Source organism: Silene latifolia, chromosome 3 (assembly GCF_048544455.1).
Source record: "Silene latifolia isolate original U9 population chromosome 3, ASM4854445v1, whole genome shotgun sequence".
NCBI lineage: Eukaryota > Viridiplantae > Streptophyta > Magnoliopsida > Caryophyllales > Caryophyllaceae > Silene > Silene latifolia.
Window position 1 is genome coordinate 47,112,845 of NC_133528.1, and position 18,075 is coordinate 47,130,919.

General features: G+C 37.5%; 1 protein-coding gene across 1 annotated transcript in view; it reads right to left on the bottom strand.

The window, feature by feature from the left end:
* LOC141647622 (fructose-bisphosphate aldolase, cytoplasmic isozyme-like) overlaps positions 1–18,075 on the bottom strand; it is a 293,648-nt gene that overhangs the window by 113,599 nt on the left and 161,974 nt on the right. The gene's annotated exons all lie outside the window — the stretch shown is intronic.

Sequence of the window (18,075 nt, forward strand, 5' to 3'; positions counted from 1 at the left end):
ATACGCTGCAATTTTTCAATGATTGTAAAGCAAATCCACACCAAACTTAATCTTCTTGTCTCCTCTAACATGTTAATCTCAGTATGAATACGTTGTATAAATTTGAGTATGATTGTATAATGCTGAATTTTTGCGAGTCTCTTAAATTGTTGGGATCAATGTGTCAATTGGCTTTGATTATAGTCTATTAGTGTTATTCTATTTGTAAAATAAAACATCTGTTTATTTACTGATTTTATGTAATTAATTTGTGTGGACAAGGCCCTCGGGAACTGCGTCCGCGGGATCCACACTAGGCATAATCGACTCGAGGTTCTTTCGAATCGAATTAAGACAAATTAGAGTCGCCACCAAGTTTTATGGGAACTTGGAACCGTTCAAGTCAACTTTACACCTTTCATCGAAAAGCATAAAGCCAATCGACTACGAGTGATTAAAGATAAAGACTTGTACCCTATATCACTCGATTTGAATGACTCTCGTAATCCAATGGTATTTAGACGGATCCACAAACCATAGATCTTGAGTAAGGGGTGAGGGTACGTGTTGGGAAGCCCATAAGGACACCCAACCCCGCCCGTCAATAACGGCCTCTACTAAGTCAAGTGTCGGATTTCAAACAAGGTCATAGCTACTACGATATATGATATGCAAACATCGTTTTAAAACCCTAACATGTGAAGTTTCTATGTCGATTTAGATGCAACTAAACTAACTTTGTCAAAGTTGTAATTTAGCATGTGGGTTGATTAATCTAACAGCATACAAAGCAAACAAGGCTTAAAGGGGGAATGGGGGAGCCGTTGGGATCTACCTATTACAACCCGGGCATTTCATGCCGACACAACGAGAAATTAGAAATACAACTCGATCTAAATACAATTGCTACATACAAAACCGTACACGATAACACACACGGCCAATCGGCCTAGAAAAACGTGCACAAGAGAGGTGGCCCACGGCTTACATGACCCACGGCCTTGGGTCACTCCTCGTGATGTGTGCTTTCACTTGATCTTATCGAATTAGACATTGGGCTACGCACCAAAGCATGCATTAGCATAAATCGGGCCATGTTGCTTTAAACAACATGCGATTTACTACGCTCTTACATGCATTGGGGAACAACCGTCTAACCAAACAAGACTAAGGTTTTTTGAAAGAGGTTTTGACTCGATAAAAGAAAACTAACTCGAAAATTACAACTCGATAAACAAACTATAAATTACAAGCTACAAAACAACAAAGAACAAATGATAATCAAGAAAAGAAAAACGAAATGAGAAAGACGAGAGACATGGCCAACTCACGGCCCAAACCGACGGCCACCCTCACGGCCAAGACAAGGCCAACCTAGTTCCTAAGTTAGGTTCATTAGTTAGATCGAATGATTGCGAAACGGATTAGAAAACGAGTTAGAAAACAAGTTATAAAACAAATTGATCGATTTGAGAAGAAACGCGCGAGTGTGTTATTCTACACGGCCTAAAGGGTCCAATTAGGTCAGATATCATAAGATTAATGCTTACTCGTCGAGTGTTAATAGGAAGGTGCTAATCACGCACTCCTATGCTAGCGAGAAATCAAGTGATGAGAAAGATGCGTTCAATTATTTACAGAATTGTTAGTTGATTTTTAAAGCTATGTCGATGTACCCTAATGTGTCTAATTAGGTTATTAAATTAATTTAATGTCATCTAAATACGTCATAGGTTAACAATCAGAGGTTAAACTAACATACAACGGGTCCTAGGGTATGTCGAATTGGCCGAAACAACAAGGGGGTCAAAAGCGAAGAGCGAAGTTAGAAAATCGTTTTATTTATGCCCTACCTTGAACACGAGGATATGTAAATGAGACGGGGGTGTACGACCGACTGAAGTAGCGGTTTATTTTCCCATCTCAAGTCAACGCGGGTGTTCATGGTGGTACTTTAACTCATACTCGGACTAACTAGTTTCATAATTAATTAGAACAATCGATAATCAAAACGAAAAACAAACAAAAACAAGACAATAAAAAAAAGCATAAAACAAACGAAATAAAAGGGAAAAGAAGAGGATTTGATGCACCCTCAACCTACATGTATCGTTGACACCGTCTTGGGTCGTAATCGATGGTAGATTTTATCTCGAGAGGCCGTCATCGACGAAGAGCAAAGCAAACACGCGTTTTTGAAACTTTCTGGACAGCGATTTTCAAACGATGATATCTCCCTCGTTTCACGACGAAAATTCGATTTAAAAGATGTTTTGAAAACTAGAAAGAAAGGAGAACAGGGATCTTAAAGCAACCACCGCTCGTTTTGGGTTATTGGGCATGAAAAACGAGCACAAACAGAACTGGACAGACAAGAATAAATCGCAAAAAACAGAGTGTATAACACTCTGTTTTTCGAGGGATTTCGTGTACTCTCAAGGGCAATTTGGCTCGTAAATCTTTGTCTAATGTGTAGATGGATGTTATGTGGTTAATTAGGAACAAGAAAATCGAGTTTTGATGGAGGTTTGATGGAGGAACGAATTGCTTTTCGAGGAGGACACACAAACAGTTTCAGTTTGTGTATCGGTTTTGTTTAGGGTTTTTGGGAGGCAAATAGGGTTTTTTTCTGAGGTTTAAAGCTTGTAGGTGATGGTTGGATGTATATAGAACTTAGAGGAATGAATGTATGGTGAAGGGTGGGTATTTATAAGGAGTTAAAGTAGGGTAAAAGGGGGGAGAGGCAGACGGGCTCGGCTGAGCATAGCTGCTGTCCAGCAGCTTTTGGGGGGTGTTCTAGGGTTCGTTTGGGGGTTTTTATTGGTGATTAAGGTAAGGTAATATGGGTAGGATATTAGGGTATGGGTTAGGGTTAATGGGCACGGGTTTTGGTGGTATTTGGAGCGGGTTTTGGGCTCGGGATTGAGCTGCAAAACAGGGGGTTGCTCGTGCTTTTGTGCGGCTGTTTGGGGGGTGTTTGGGATGGAATTTTGGGCCGTGGTTATGGGGTTCGAACTGGGGTTGGATGGGTAGTGGCTTAGGTTGATTAGTGTACTCGATATTCGTGCCAACTCGTAAAGAAAACGGGCTCAAAAACCGAGCTAAAATCGAGCTCAAAAACGTGTGGTTGAAACGAGTTTTTCTTGATTTTTAAATCGATTTTTCAAATCAATTAACACATTAAAATAAATGATTTTTCAAATCAAATATACTCAGAAAATGATTTTTCAAATCAAATATTTATTTTATTTTCAAGAAAATAAACTTAAGAAAATAAATTCAAAATAAAATAAAATAAAATGAAATCACCTTAAAAAAGACTTTAATTTAAATATCATTTAAATTAAAATACTCCGTCGACAACGCTCATTCTACATCGTAAAACGAACCCAAATAATGACAATGACAACTAAATAAATACATGTGTCCTATCATCATCGGGTGTTTGTCGGGTTCTCTATAAATTCCAATATCGACGGATACGGGTATCTCTGAGCCCCCACTTTGACCGAGGCTTGGACAAGGCGAAAGTCAAAGTATACCCCAGGTCCCTCTCGACCTGAGGATTCTTCGGGTCGTTTATAGTCCATTAGACTTGCGTAGATAAGCTCGCCAGCCATAAGAAGAGATCATACCTGAAACTTCGTTGGGGATTGACTCTTGCTTCTGTTGTGTCAAATTATCATCGTTGGTCGTCGACCCATAAAATTGCATATATGGTGGATTGAGCCTTATCCTTAGGCGCCTACGTATCCGTTTCTGACGGAATCAAACCGCGTCGTAGTTCTAAGCAATCGCGACACATGCCCAAAGTTTATCATCTATTTGGCGTATGTCCAAAATTCATCATCTGCTGACATTTGCCCAAAATTTATCATCTGCTGGCGCTTGTCCGAATGGGACGGGACTTTCCAAGGAGGTTGCCGCCGCTTTCATCATTTGCTTTCAGCTACGGAATTCTTCCATATTCTTGTATTGAATTGAATTCTTGGTGGATGTCATCCTTTACATCTTGATAATGGTCTCTGAAGCCAACGGCTTCAGAGCCCCCAGTTTGCAATGGCTCTAAAGTCGAAGACTTTAGAGCCCCCAGTTGAAGCATATCCTGCTACATTTGAAACATAGAAAATGTACGAGCAATAATCATCACTTAAGCACATTTGGATCATCGATCTTGAAATTTGATCATTTGAAAGATTGGGTCATCGACCCGAAAATTGAATTTGAAAATTTTGGATGATTGGGTCATCGACCCGAAAATATGTTGGGCCATCGACCCTTCGAAATTGAATTTGAAAATTTTGAACAATTGGGTCATCGACCCGAAAATTGAATTTGAAAATTTTGAATAATTGGGTCATCGACCCGAATTTTGAATTTGACATCACTTGGAATGTTGGGTCATCGACCCAAAATTTGAGTTTGAAAGCCTGGGTCATCGACCCGAAATTTGAACATGTTGAAAATTTTGAATAATTGGGCTATCGACCCAAATAGATTCTACTACTTGGATCATCTATCCACAATTCGCAAAAAGTTTTTGAAATTTTGAAATTTTGAAATTTTTGAAATCGAACCTTGACGGGTGAGCATGAAACACGACTCAGACACTCTGTATGACTCGTGAACAACGTGGGCGTAGCCCGCTACCGCAAAACAAAAAAAAGAAAATAAAACCGTAAGTGTGCACGGGCTTTAATTCAAATATGGACTTGTCGAGGGTAGAAATGTAAATCGGCCGTTCCGGCGCCAAAAGATGGCAAATGGGAATCACAAGGTCGTCGAACTTGGGACGGAGATATCGTATGGCATGGGCGTGCTCCCGAGGGCACATGGGAATCAAGATCACTTGGCATTGACAAGGTGGATTAAACTCACAAAGGAACAACGTTGGCTTCGCCCAGACACTAAACACAGGTTAATCTTATGAGAACACGTAGACATCACATATCACTCTTGTTGGGAACATTCTGTTACTCTTCTCCTCGCCTCCTTTCTTTTCAGCGAGTATTCATCATTTCTTGCCACCGCCTTCTTTCTTTTCAGCGGGCTTTTAATATTTTTCTTCCACGCCTTCCTTCTTTTCAGCGGGTTTTTCATATTTTCTGTTCCCAACACAAACCTACATCTATATGACTCGGCATCTTTGCCTAAACCGTTCGATAAAGCTCATTCTGAGACTTGATACTATTCATCCGAACCTATATCCTCATCCTAGCCTACATCGAGAGCTAAGACCGACTCAAACAAAGGTGGCTTCATTTGGACTTGGTTAAGACCCGTAATAAACCGACAAGATGACAACTTGGTTGATGAGTGGATTGAATCCCTTATTCTGAAGGACTGCCTACGTATTCGCGGGGAGCGAAATCAAATCCGACGTAGTTCGATCAAGGTGCATTAAATTGGCATTTTGATTGTGTGTACCCACTCAAAGGTTTCACCTAAGGTATCATGTCGTATCCCATTCTAGCCTGTAAGGTACCGTTAAATCCCGTGTTTGGGGTTAGGTGTAAAAGGCTTGGATCTTTTGGGATGTGGAGCTTGGTAAAAATAGGTTCGCAAGGTAAACCATCATTCTGAAGGTTCGTTCTGTGGTGCTAAGGCCAAGGGCTATGGCTTATAACGTGGTTGGAAATGGTGTCTCAGGTTTGATGAAACCCGAGTACAAAATGGGTTGGAAAACGATGTGGGTTCAAATTTCCATGTCTGGACCCTAAAGGCTGGGTATAACAACACAAGCGGAATGATTCTCAAAATTCCCGACTATCCCCTTGTAACTGTCTCAGGAAGGACTTAGGGGTAAAGAGGTTACTACTTAAGCTTTTGGGCTTCGCCCATTGAACCTCAACTATGGGTACTTGACTTGAATTTTGGCTTCCAAAACTTCGACATTCAATCAAAAGCATTCTGCAATGACTTCAACATCTTTTTTCCTTTTTTCCTTTTTCTTTCATCACTTTTCTTTTTTTCTTTCCCTTTTTCTTTTTCTTTTTTTCATTTTTTTTTCATCTTTTTTTCTCTTTGAAAATGATCTTCTATTCATTCTCTTAGTCATAAATGGATACACCTTGAAAACTGGGCTTCGCCAACTAAATTGGGTAAGAACTAACAATTCCTTGTTAGAACGAGTTGATATCTTCTCTCTTCGAGATGGGATGATTCTGTGGGCAAAAGGCTTGCCTTCCATCATCGATATGGAAAACAAGGAGCTAGTCCGGGTTCGTCCTAGAATCATCTAAAAGCCTGTCACAAACATTGGTTCAGATGGAGATTTTCTACCGCCAGACATGGAATAGGTAAAGGAATCAAACACGGGATCCTAGTGTGCCTTACATTTTGAAACGAGACATACTTCCACCCCAGGGATGCCTTTGAGTGTGTTGTGCATTTTATCATGTTTTCGGAATGATTGAGGATTGGAAACAAGACATATTTGGAAATGAAACTACAACTTTTATTGGAAAGACAGATGCTTAACAGACTCGAAGGAACGATTCCTAGGACACACCCTAGGTCATCGCGGAACAAACGACTCAACTTCAGGAAAAGAAAGTACTAGACTCGACTCGACTAAGATAAGAAAATAGATCCCGACTCATAATTTTTCAAATCTGGTCTTGAGCTTTCTCTTGTTCAGCTGTCAGCTTAGATGCTCGGTTCTAGTCCTTGATCCCTGTGATGGTTTGCCTCCATCCCGAGGTAGTCCTCTGAGGATCTACGCCAGTGATGAAGGTTGGTGAATCGAATTGTCCTTTATTAACTTCGTTAACGAGAGGAGTACATTCTGAAGCAAGACTCCCGACTTGAATTTCATTCTTCGGGTTTGGCAAGAATTCAAAGAAATCCACAAATATTTTCCCAATAAACACCCCTTTCAAGTGACATGGGCGGATAAGATGGGAGTAATCGACATTGTCTTCAACAGAAACAAAGTTAGCGTGATCGCCAAATGGATTGGTGATGTTATTAGGTTTAACAGTTGGGATCGGGAGCGTTCCGTTCTCAATCATGTCTTGAATTTCGTGCTTCAGTCGATAGCACCTTTCAGTATCATGGCCTTTCCCTTGGTGAAAGGCACAGTAGGCATTTGGTTTATACCATTTACCTTGTTGATCAGCGGGAGGGTCCGGAGTTGGACCAATAGGCTTCAGCTTTCCTTGGGCTATGAGCCTTTGGAGAGCGTATGTATAAGTGCATCCGATATCGGTGAATGCCCTAGGTGTTTGGCGCTGCGACTTCTTCGATTGCCCTTCTAAGAGATTGATGGCTTCATCAATATGGGTCGTTGCTGGGGCCTTGCCCTTAGACGATGAGGCCCCTTGGTACCCTTTCGGCCTTTCAGCCTCTGTCCTTATGACATCATCTTCTACCTTTATCCCGATTCTTATCAATTCTTTGAAAGAGCCAAAATTCTGGTATTTCAGAGCATTGCGGTAAATAGGTCGTAGATTCTTTACGAACTTATCTACCATTTCAACTTCGTCAGGCTTCTTGGCTAATTTCACGCTTTCAGCGCGCCATCTTGCAAGGAATTCAGTAAAGCCTTCTTTTTCTTTCTGTGTCATCACCTCCAATGTTCTTATGTTGGTTTGAATCTCGACATTGTCAGCATAGTGCTTACAGAACTCCACCGTAATATCTTCGAAAGTGGGGAAGTTCATAAGGTCAAGATTATAGAACCACGCCTTCGGGTGTTCATCCAGAGATTGGGCAAAAATTTCAGAGAGCATGTCAGCAGGTACTCCCTTCAGTGCTAAGTACCCCTTATAGGCCTTAACATGGTGGACTGGATCTTCTGTGCCCTTAAACTTTGGGATATCAGTGAGTACCATGTTCGTGGGCAACTTATCCTGAATTGGGGCATAGGCCCTAGCATTTTCGTAATGGATGTTCTTCCCCTGGGAGAGTTTCAGACGGTCTTCAATGAATTTGAACCGTTTCTCCGATCGATCGAGAGGTGGAGGGAATCTTCACCCGACTTAGATTCGATTGCATCCATTCGGGTCATCATGAGGTTCACGGCCTCAGTAAGCTTGTTAACAGCATCTTCCATTGCTTGACGTCGGGTTTTTGGCGGCCTTTCTACAAGAAAACCCCGTACTGAGTCAATATTTAAAGTAAGAGCCCTTGCACACTTAAGGACACGACCCCAACTTGACTCAAACAAAGACTCGACTTGAGATTGACTAAATAAGGGTTCGACTCACGGTTTGATTTAGACATCGGTTCATTTTAGACTCGACCAAACGACATGACTTGAGCTGTCATAGCTCGATTCTAAACTGGACTCGGTGTGACTAAACCCGTGATTGGACCAACATAGTCCTTAGGTTCGGGTGAAACGTCCTAAAGGGCCTAGCTTGGACGTTTTTTGTGGACTATCCTAGACCAAAAGGTCGACCAACATGACTCAAAGCCCAAGAGGTGAGCTTGGGTGACCCGACAAGGTCGTGTTCTAGACTCTTAGAACGAAACACACCCGGCCTAACACGGCCATGACCCGGACACGACTCGACGCATTTCATGCTTGGTTGAGGTTCGAGAAACATTTTGGATTGATTTTGAAAAAATGAAGGATTGATTTGAAAATGAGATTTGAAATGGGCAGCATGCCGGCTATAAAAGCTCATTTTGGGCCGAAATTTCTAGTCCTATTTGGGCAGCGTTCCGCGTTTTTAAAACCATGCTATTTTGAAAATAAGTTGTTCAAAAGTTCGGTTTTGAAAAGGACATGGGAATTTTCGAAAATAAAGACTCGGGAAAACACATTGCACATTGTCATTCTCATGTTATAAGGATGTATGCTCCTAGACATCTCTAAGTCTCGGCAAGTCTTCTATAAGAAGGTCTATGCCCTCCATCCTTTTGCGGTCTTATAGAGCAAGGTGTCTTAAGGTAAAGTACCTAGAAGATCGTCCCCACCATCAAGAACCACGCGAGGCGAAGTGGAAGCGAGCAATGTGCAGCTTACGACATAGTGGGACGTCGCCCCCACGCATCACGAAGAAACGCGGGACGGCCGGGCAAGTCCTTAAGGGTTTATGCATGAATCGTAGCACTATGAGTAATGTTTTACTTTCCAACACTTTCTTTTCAAGTTTCACCTCGGAGGAAAAGACCCTAGAAACACAGTGTAACTAGTCCTCTTTTCCCCAGTGAGTCGCCAAATCTGTGGACAAGGCCCTCGGGAGGCTGCGTCCGCGGGATCCACACTAGGCATAATCGACTCGAGGTTCTTTCGAATCGAATTAAGACAAATTAGAGTCGCCACCAAGTTTTATGGGAACTTGGAACCGTTCAAGTCAACTTTACACCTTTCATCGAAAAGCATAAAGCCAATCGACTACGAGTGATTAAAGATAAAGACTTGTACCCTATATCACTCGATTTGAATGACTCTCGTAATCCAATGGTATTTAGACGGATCCACAAACCATAGATCTTGAGTAAGGGGTGAGGGTACGTGTTGGGAAGCCCATAAGGACACCCAACCCCGCCCGTCAATAACGGCCTCTACTAAGTCAAGTGTCGGATTTCAAACAAGGTCATAGCTACTACGATATATGATATGCAAACATCGTTTTAAAATCCTAACATGTGAAGTTTCTATGTCGATTTAGATGCAACTAAACTAACTTTGTCAAAGTTGTAATTTAGCATGTGGGTTGATTAATCTAACAGCATACAAAGCAAACAAGGCTTAAAGGGGGAATGGGGGGAGCCGTTGGGATCTACCTATTACAACCCGGGCATTTCATGCCGACACAACGAGAAATTAGAAATACAACTCGATCTAAATACAATTGCTACATACAAAACCGTACACGATAACACACACGGCCAATCGGCCTAGAAAAACGTGCACAAGAGAGGTGGCCCACGGCTTACATGACCCACGGCCTTGGGTCACTCCTCGTGATGTGTGCTTTCACTTGATCTTATCGAATTAGACATTGGGCTACGCACCAAAGCATGCATTAGCATAAATCGGGCCATGTTGCTTTAAACAACATGCGATTTACTACGCTCTTACATGCATTGGGGAACAACCGTCTAACCAAACAAGACTAAGGTTTTTTGAAAGAGGTTTTGACTCGATAAAAGAAAACTAACTCGAAAATTACAACTCGATAAACAAACTATAAATTACAAGCTACAAAACAACAAAGAACAAATGATAATCAAGAAAAGAAAAACGAAATGAGAAAGACGAGAGACATGGCCAACTCACGGCCCAAACCGACGGCCACCCTCACGGCCAAGACAAGGCCAACCTAGTTCCTAAGTTAGGTTCATTAGTTAGATCGAATGATTGCGAAACGGATTAGAAAACGAGTTAGAAAACAAGTTATAAAACAAATTGATCGATTTGAGAAGAAACGCGCGAGTGTGTTATTCTACACGGCCTAAAGGGTCCAATTAGGTCAGATATCATAAGATTAATGCTTACTCGTCGAGTGTTAATAGGAAGGTGCTAATCACGCACTCCTATGCTAGCGAGAAATCAAGTGATGAGAAAGATGCGTTCTATTATTTACGTAATTGTTAGTTGATTTTTAAAGCTATGTCGATGTACCCTAATGTGTCTAATTAGGTTATTAAATTAATTTAATGTCATCTAAATACGTCATAGGTTAACAATCAGAGGTTAAACTAACATACAACGGGTCCTAGGGTATGTCGAATTGGCCGAAACAACAAGGGGGTCAAAAGCGAAGAGCGAAGTTAGAAAATCGTTTTATTTATGCCCTACCTTGAACACGAGGATATGTAAATGAGACGGGGGTGTACGACCGACTGAAGTAGCGGTTTATTTTCCCATCTCAAGTCAACGCGGGTGTTCATGGTGGTACTTTAACTCATACTCGGACTAACTAGTTTCATAATTAATTAGAACAATCGATAATCAAAACGAAAAACAAACAAAAACAAGACAATAAAAAAAAGCATAAAACAAACGAAATAAAAGGGAAAAGAAGAGGATTTGATGCACCCTCAACCTACATGTATCGTTGACACCGTCTTGGGTCGTAATCGATGGTAGATTTTATCTCGAGAGGCCGTCATCGACGAAGAGCAAAGCAAACACGCGTTTTTGAAACTTTCTGGACAGCGATTTTCAAACGATGATATCTCCCTCGTTTCACGACGAAAATTCGATTTAAAAGATGTTTTGAAAACTAGAAAGAAAGGAGAACAGGGATCTTAAAGCAACCACCGCTCGTTTTGGGTTATTGGGCATGAAAAACGAGCACAAACAGAACTGGACAGACAAGAATAAACCGCGAAAACAGAGTGTATAACACTCTGTTTTTCGAGGGATTTCGTGTACTCTCAAGGGCAATTTGGCTCGTAAATCTTTGTCTAATGTGTAGATGGATGTTATGTGGTTAATTAGGAACAAGAAAATCGAGTTTTGATGGAGGTTTGATGGAGGAACGAATTGCTTTTCGAGGAGGACACACAAACAGTTTCAGTTTGTGTATCGGTTTTGTTTAGGGTTTTTGGGAGGCAAATAGGGTTTGTTTCTGAGGTTTAAAACTTGTAGGTGATGGTTGGATGTATATAGAACTTAGAGGAATGAATGTATGGTGAAGGGTGGGTATTTATAAGGAGTTAAAGTAGGGTAAAAGGGGGGAGAGGCAGACGGGCTCGGCTGAGCATAGCTGCTGTCCAGCAGCTTTTGGGGGGTGTTCTAGGGTTCGTTTGGGGGTTTTTCTTGGTGATTAAGGTAAGGTAATATGGGTAGGATATTAGGGTATGGGTTAGGGTTAATGGGCACGGGTTTTGGTGGTATTTGGAGCGGGTTTTGGGCTCGGGATTGAGCTGCAAAACAGGGGGCTGCTCGTGCTTTTGTGCGGCTGTTTGGGGGGTGTTTGGGATGGAATTTTGGGCCGTGGTTATGGGGTTCGAACTGGGGTTGGATGGGTAGTGGCTTAGGTTGATTAGTGTACTCGATATTCGTGCCAACTCGTAAAGAAAACGGGCTCAAAAACCGAGCTAAAATCGAGCTCAAAAACGTGTGGTTGAAACGAGTTTTTCTTGATTTTTAAATCGATTTTTCAAATCAATTAACACATTAAAATAAATGATTTTTCAAATCAAATATACTCAGAAAATGATTTTTCAAATCAAATATTTATTTTATTTTCAAGAAAATAAACTTAAGAAAATAAATTCAAAATAAAATAAAATAAAATGAAATCACCTTAAAAAAGACTTTAATTTAAATATCATTTAAATTAAAATACTCCGTCGACAACGCTCATTCTACATCGTAAAACGAACCCAACTAATGACAATGACAACTAAATAAATACATGTGTCCTATCATCATCGGGTGTTTGTCGGGTTCTCTATAAATTCCAATATCGACGGATACGGGTATCTACAATTTGCAACAACTGTTTTGTTTGTTATTACGTCGAATCTCGGGAGACTTGATTTGTGTACTAAATATTAATTATAAGAATTTTAAGGGAATACTTTCTATGATTACAATTGCTCATGTGTTAGGCTGTTAGCAATATTATTGCTATTGATTAATTATTGTCCATATGATATTAGTATTATAATGCTTGTGGTAGTGATGCAATCAATTATAACTACCGTTCTTTCGATAGTATATGCACACGATTTCATATTGTTAATGAATTTACTTCTAATATGGTTAATCAACGTGATTGAGGAACAATATTTGACATAGTGAGATTTGTGATTTAATTCATAATTGTTCTGAGCTTTTGAGCATGATTAAGTTATTGTTAAAATTCGCATGTGACAATTTGTATGATTTTGTTAGTTATATTTACGAGCAAATCTGTGAATATGTAATATTCAATATATATGCTATGAGAAAATTATATGCTATGAGAAAACCCCTCATACTTTGGTAAATAAGTTTTAAGTTTTGAGAAAGGACATATCGTACAATTTTATTGGATCTGAAGTTCGAAGATATCTATTTGATAATGATGAGCAGATATGTCCATATGACTTTGACCTAAATTTCAAAGTTTTAAAGGTGTGTATAATTTAACACCGTCTCATCAATACAATCTATTCGTATTGTATAAGTGTAACTGGCCAGAAGTTCACGTCTATGAGTATATGAACCGCTGTTCAATTTAAAGCGGTCTTTTTAATTTGAAAGGCAAATTTATTTGCGAATTGATTCTTGTTCACCTGAAGTTGAACAGTATAATGAGATATGAAATTTGATCCATTCCTGAAAGTGAATGTGACATCTCATAAAGACTCTATCTGTAGCAGAGATCGAAAATATGGCGTTATGATAAGCCTAACATTGCGGCCTTAATTGAGCCTAATAATATGGCATTTGATGAGCCAAGTAAAGAAGCCTTAATTGAGCTTAATAATGTGGCCTTATTGAGCCAAATTTGTTCATTGAAAGAAATGAAAATATCTCATGAAAGTGAATATTTCATGAAAGGTCATATGAAAATACTTAAAGAGTAATATATTCCTTATTGGAATATTGACGAGTCTTGCCTACATATATGAGACACATATTGTGTCATATGTCACATCATTTATCCGGTTGGATAAAGTATTACTAACCATAAGATTAGCGTGATGAATATAGTCAACAAAAATATGGCATGTGATAAGTGAAATTATTGAGATACATCCAATTTTGATTAAAGTTTGCCGTGTATTTTTGACAAACTAAGGAAGTTGACATGAAATGATTCAGATGTGACAAATTAAAGCCATCCGGGTTCTTACTATACCCGTTTTGATAAAGCTTGAGTTTATCTTCAAGAAAAGATAAGTGTTGAAATTCTCTCGTGTAGAAATTTTATTAAAGGCAAGACACTACACTGAGACTGAGTATGTATGATGTTGGAGATCTAAACACTACTCGATATTGAATAAAGAACTTAAATGTTCGTGTATGGATTGACATTATATTGAGAGTAATCACATAATGATTTTTCTGAGTAGTTCCCGTGATTAAAAATTACATTCAGATTTTTATATAAAATCGTTGATCTCTTAAATTGGGCATTATAAATCAGCACATTAAAAATCCAACTGCATTACACATTTCTTCCAGAAATATCTGTTATTGTACAAAGATGCCCATATAAATTATCGTCGATGATATGAGAAATTGAGATCTAAGGTGGTTATGATAAATATTTAGACTATACATTGGTTATAGTTTTTACCACCTTAGGGGGGAGAAAAGTGAGTTAAAGCTGGTAAAAATAAATTTGATCCCATACTGAACCAACAGTTCAGAAGGTTATACGTTAAATTCATTGAGTAGAGGTTTTTGAATTTGATATAATCATATGTTTTACCAGATTAACACAAATATATACACTTGAAGTGTATTATAATAAAAGTCAAGATGAATTGACGGTTCCGATGAATGTGAAATAGCAAGTTCAAGCAGTTGGTATGACATATAATTGCTATATTTGAAGTGTCCCTGAAGTGACATGATATCTGAAGGATAATAGATGGCTTAAATGAATATAATGGTAACACATACATATTCAAATTCAGATATCATTAAACAGTACTGATATCGTCAAGAGATGATGAAATTATCAATACTATATATTAATTCCTGAAACCAAGGGACTTCCATGTAATTAAAGAAAGTTATACAAATTAATTATACTATATAGTTTTAAATCACTAGCATCGTGTGATGGACCCGATTAAGGGATCTCAATGCAAATATTATATAGTTTGGGTTAAAATTAAATTATATAGAAGCTTGGTAATTTTCCTAAATATTTGTAAGAGACTAAAACATGGTCAATTTTCTTAAAATAAAATAATTAATTAAGATGGTCAATTTCCTTAAAATAAAATAATTAATTAAGATGGTAAATTTCAAGGAGACTAAAAGAAAAAAGATGCTTGGTAATTTTCCTAAATATTTATAGAAGACTGGAAGATGGTCAATTTTCTTAAAATAAAATAATTAATTAGTATAAACATGTACACTTATGCTATTAATTATTATTATCATAAAATTATATATTAAATTTAAAATCTATGCAATTTTATTAAACTTTATAGTTTATTACAGTAGATGTATAGAGATGTTAATTATTTAACAAACAAAAATATAATATAAGTAGGTTATAAATAATTCAAGTTAGATTTCATAATATATAATATTGCATAATTGTTTCGATTTGATTTAATGCATATATGTAATATATTTATATAAATATAGAATCCTCTTAAAATTGCATGCTTAAGTCGTAAAAGTAATTTCGACAATAAAGAAAAGAATTGTAGTAGCATTGGATATAGTTATATGATAGTAATCACTCATTTGAATAGTAAAAGTAACAATATTATCAGCGAGATCAGTGAAAGTGGTAGAAACAACAACGGGAGTAGTGAAATAATCAATATTAATGCGGTAATAGTGAAAGTAACAATAATTACGGCGGGAGTAGTGAAATTATCAATATTAATGCGGTAATAGTGAAAGTAACAATAATTACGGCGGGAGTAGTAAAATTATCAATATTAATGCGGTAGTAGTGACAGTAACAATAATTACGGCGGGAGTAGTGAAAGTAACAATGATTACGGGCAAGTAGTGAAATGTGATTACTATTGTTTCATTAATAAGAGTAAAATATTAATAGCTGAAGTAGTGAATTTTCTCAAAATTTATTTCATCGTAATTTTAGGATATGTCATAAAAATATATTAATGATAAATTTACGGGTTATGCAACTTTAAGTAATTTTATTTAATGAAAACAAAATTAATGGTAAGTAGAGGTAGCCCGGGCGAAGCCGGGCACCAATACTAGTATCGATATATTTATGGAACCTACATACATTTGCGCGTGATATTTTATGGAGTTTATAAATAGGGATCATAAATTTACGTCCATTTTAATTGTCGACATATAATCAATAATTATAAATGAGCTCATGGACTAGAAGTCCACTTATTGACCTGAAGTCAATCCAAATTCTGAATATTGGAAAGAAAACTGTGCAGTTTGCATTTTGAGTCATCATCATGTGCATATAGAGAGTAAGTTTATCACTGCATATTAGTTTTAATGTTTAATTTATTATTATTGCATCTTTGTTAGCATATGTCATTTAGAACTTAGTTTCATATCATATGCATGCACATGTTTCATAATATAATTTTGAATGGATAATGTTAGAAAGGAGAAATATATCATGATCTACTCCTTTGAGGAAAACTCCCTTTAGGAGCCTCTTATAAATGATCATCAATTGTTAATGGTTGATCAATTGAGTTATTGAAAACTCTTGATGAAATATATAAACCTCTACAATACGATTGAAAGATATCGTGATTAGTTCTAAAATGGAACATCAAAACTCCTATAAAGTTTATTTGAAATTGTTATTGTCTCAACCTGAAGTTTGAGCATATGAGAATAATGATGTAAATGAGCTTCATGCTAAACATGTGAAATTAGTTTGTGGTCCAGAAGTATCATAACGATTGGAAAATAATGTAGTCAAAATTTACAATGAGAATGTCAATCCATACATATGTGGTTTAGCAAAGAAAATAGCTCAAAGAAATTAGATGATGTATTCAATAATTATCGGATTGATTCTCCTTAATACAAGGAATTAAGGAACGATGGCTACACTCTTTTTCCCTTCGACTAGGTTTTTTTTCCCAATGGGTTTTTTCCTAGCAAGGTTTTTAACGATGTAGCACTATAAGCGCATTATTACGCTATAGTCATGATCATCATTATTGATTGAGATGACAAATTGTTTTAGACATATAATGTTATGTCGTTTGTTGAGGAGCAACTATATCACTAGTGTGGAAATATTATTTGAAATAAGATCCAAGAGTCATCACAAATGACTACACCCAAATTGTGAGAATTAAAGAAATATGAAGATTGAAATTATCAAGGATTTGGAGGTATCAAGTTTATCAACTACAATGGATTTTATTCAACGTTCGAGAAGTTACGTCAAAACATGGTTCATTTCAAGATTTATCAAGTTATGTAATCATCAGGGGGAGTTGACACGCATTGTACTCTTTTTCCTTATCCATGGTTTTGTCCCACTGGGTTTTCCATGAAAAGGTTTTAACGAGGCAGCTATTATTATGCGTGTTTGAAGATTATTTTACTCTTTTCCTTTCTAGTATTTTTCCCACAGGGTTTTTCTAGTAAGGTTTTTAACGAAGCATCTTCTTCAATAATGGACATCCAAGGGGGAGTGTTATGAAATATTATTAATGTAAATATTATATGGATGTCCATATCTTAGAATACTCTAGAATATATTGTCTTATGGAAACTTTCTCCCATTGTATTGTATATATATATATACCCTTCATAATGGAATAAGGAGACAGTTCTGTCTCTCTCTATATTCTCTCTAACTTTCTCTTATCTTTATTTCACAACATAATTAACATAATTATTATTATTATTTAAAAAACAACTTTTATCAAGATAATATCCAAATTTACAAGAAATTAGTGGACAGCCGAGATACTATCTGGCACCCAGTACCTTAGCGATAACAAAGCTAACTCTAGTAAAAATGTAAGCGGCAATACGAGCCCAGACATTCTGACACGCGGAGAATTTATGAATCCACTTGAGCAAGGCAACAACATCCGTATTTTTCTTTGGATTATCTTTAGAAAACTAATCAAACGTCAGGGACTCAAGGGTATTTTTCGGCAAGTGATTTCTCCAAGGCACTAAATGGATTTGTCCAAGGCAATTAGTGTAAATGGTCATTGTCTTGGACAACTGATTGCCTTGGACAAATCCATTTAATGCCTTGGATAAATCACTTTAATTGTCTATTTAAGAACGAATTAAATTTACATAACCATTACCCATTATATGTAGATTTTGTGTATATTGCCAGTATTTATAAGCATTCCCTATACAAAAATTAGATAAAAATGAATTTTAGGTAATAATTAGTGCTTTTATAACATCTACACAAAATCTTGTGAAAGATTATCTACCTAAGTTATTGAGATACTCATATACCACTTTTTCATTTGTTTTACCTACTCCTTTGTGTATTCTCAAAATCACTCTTTCATTTC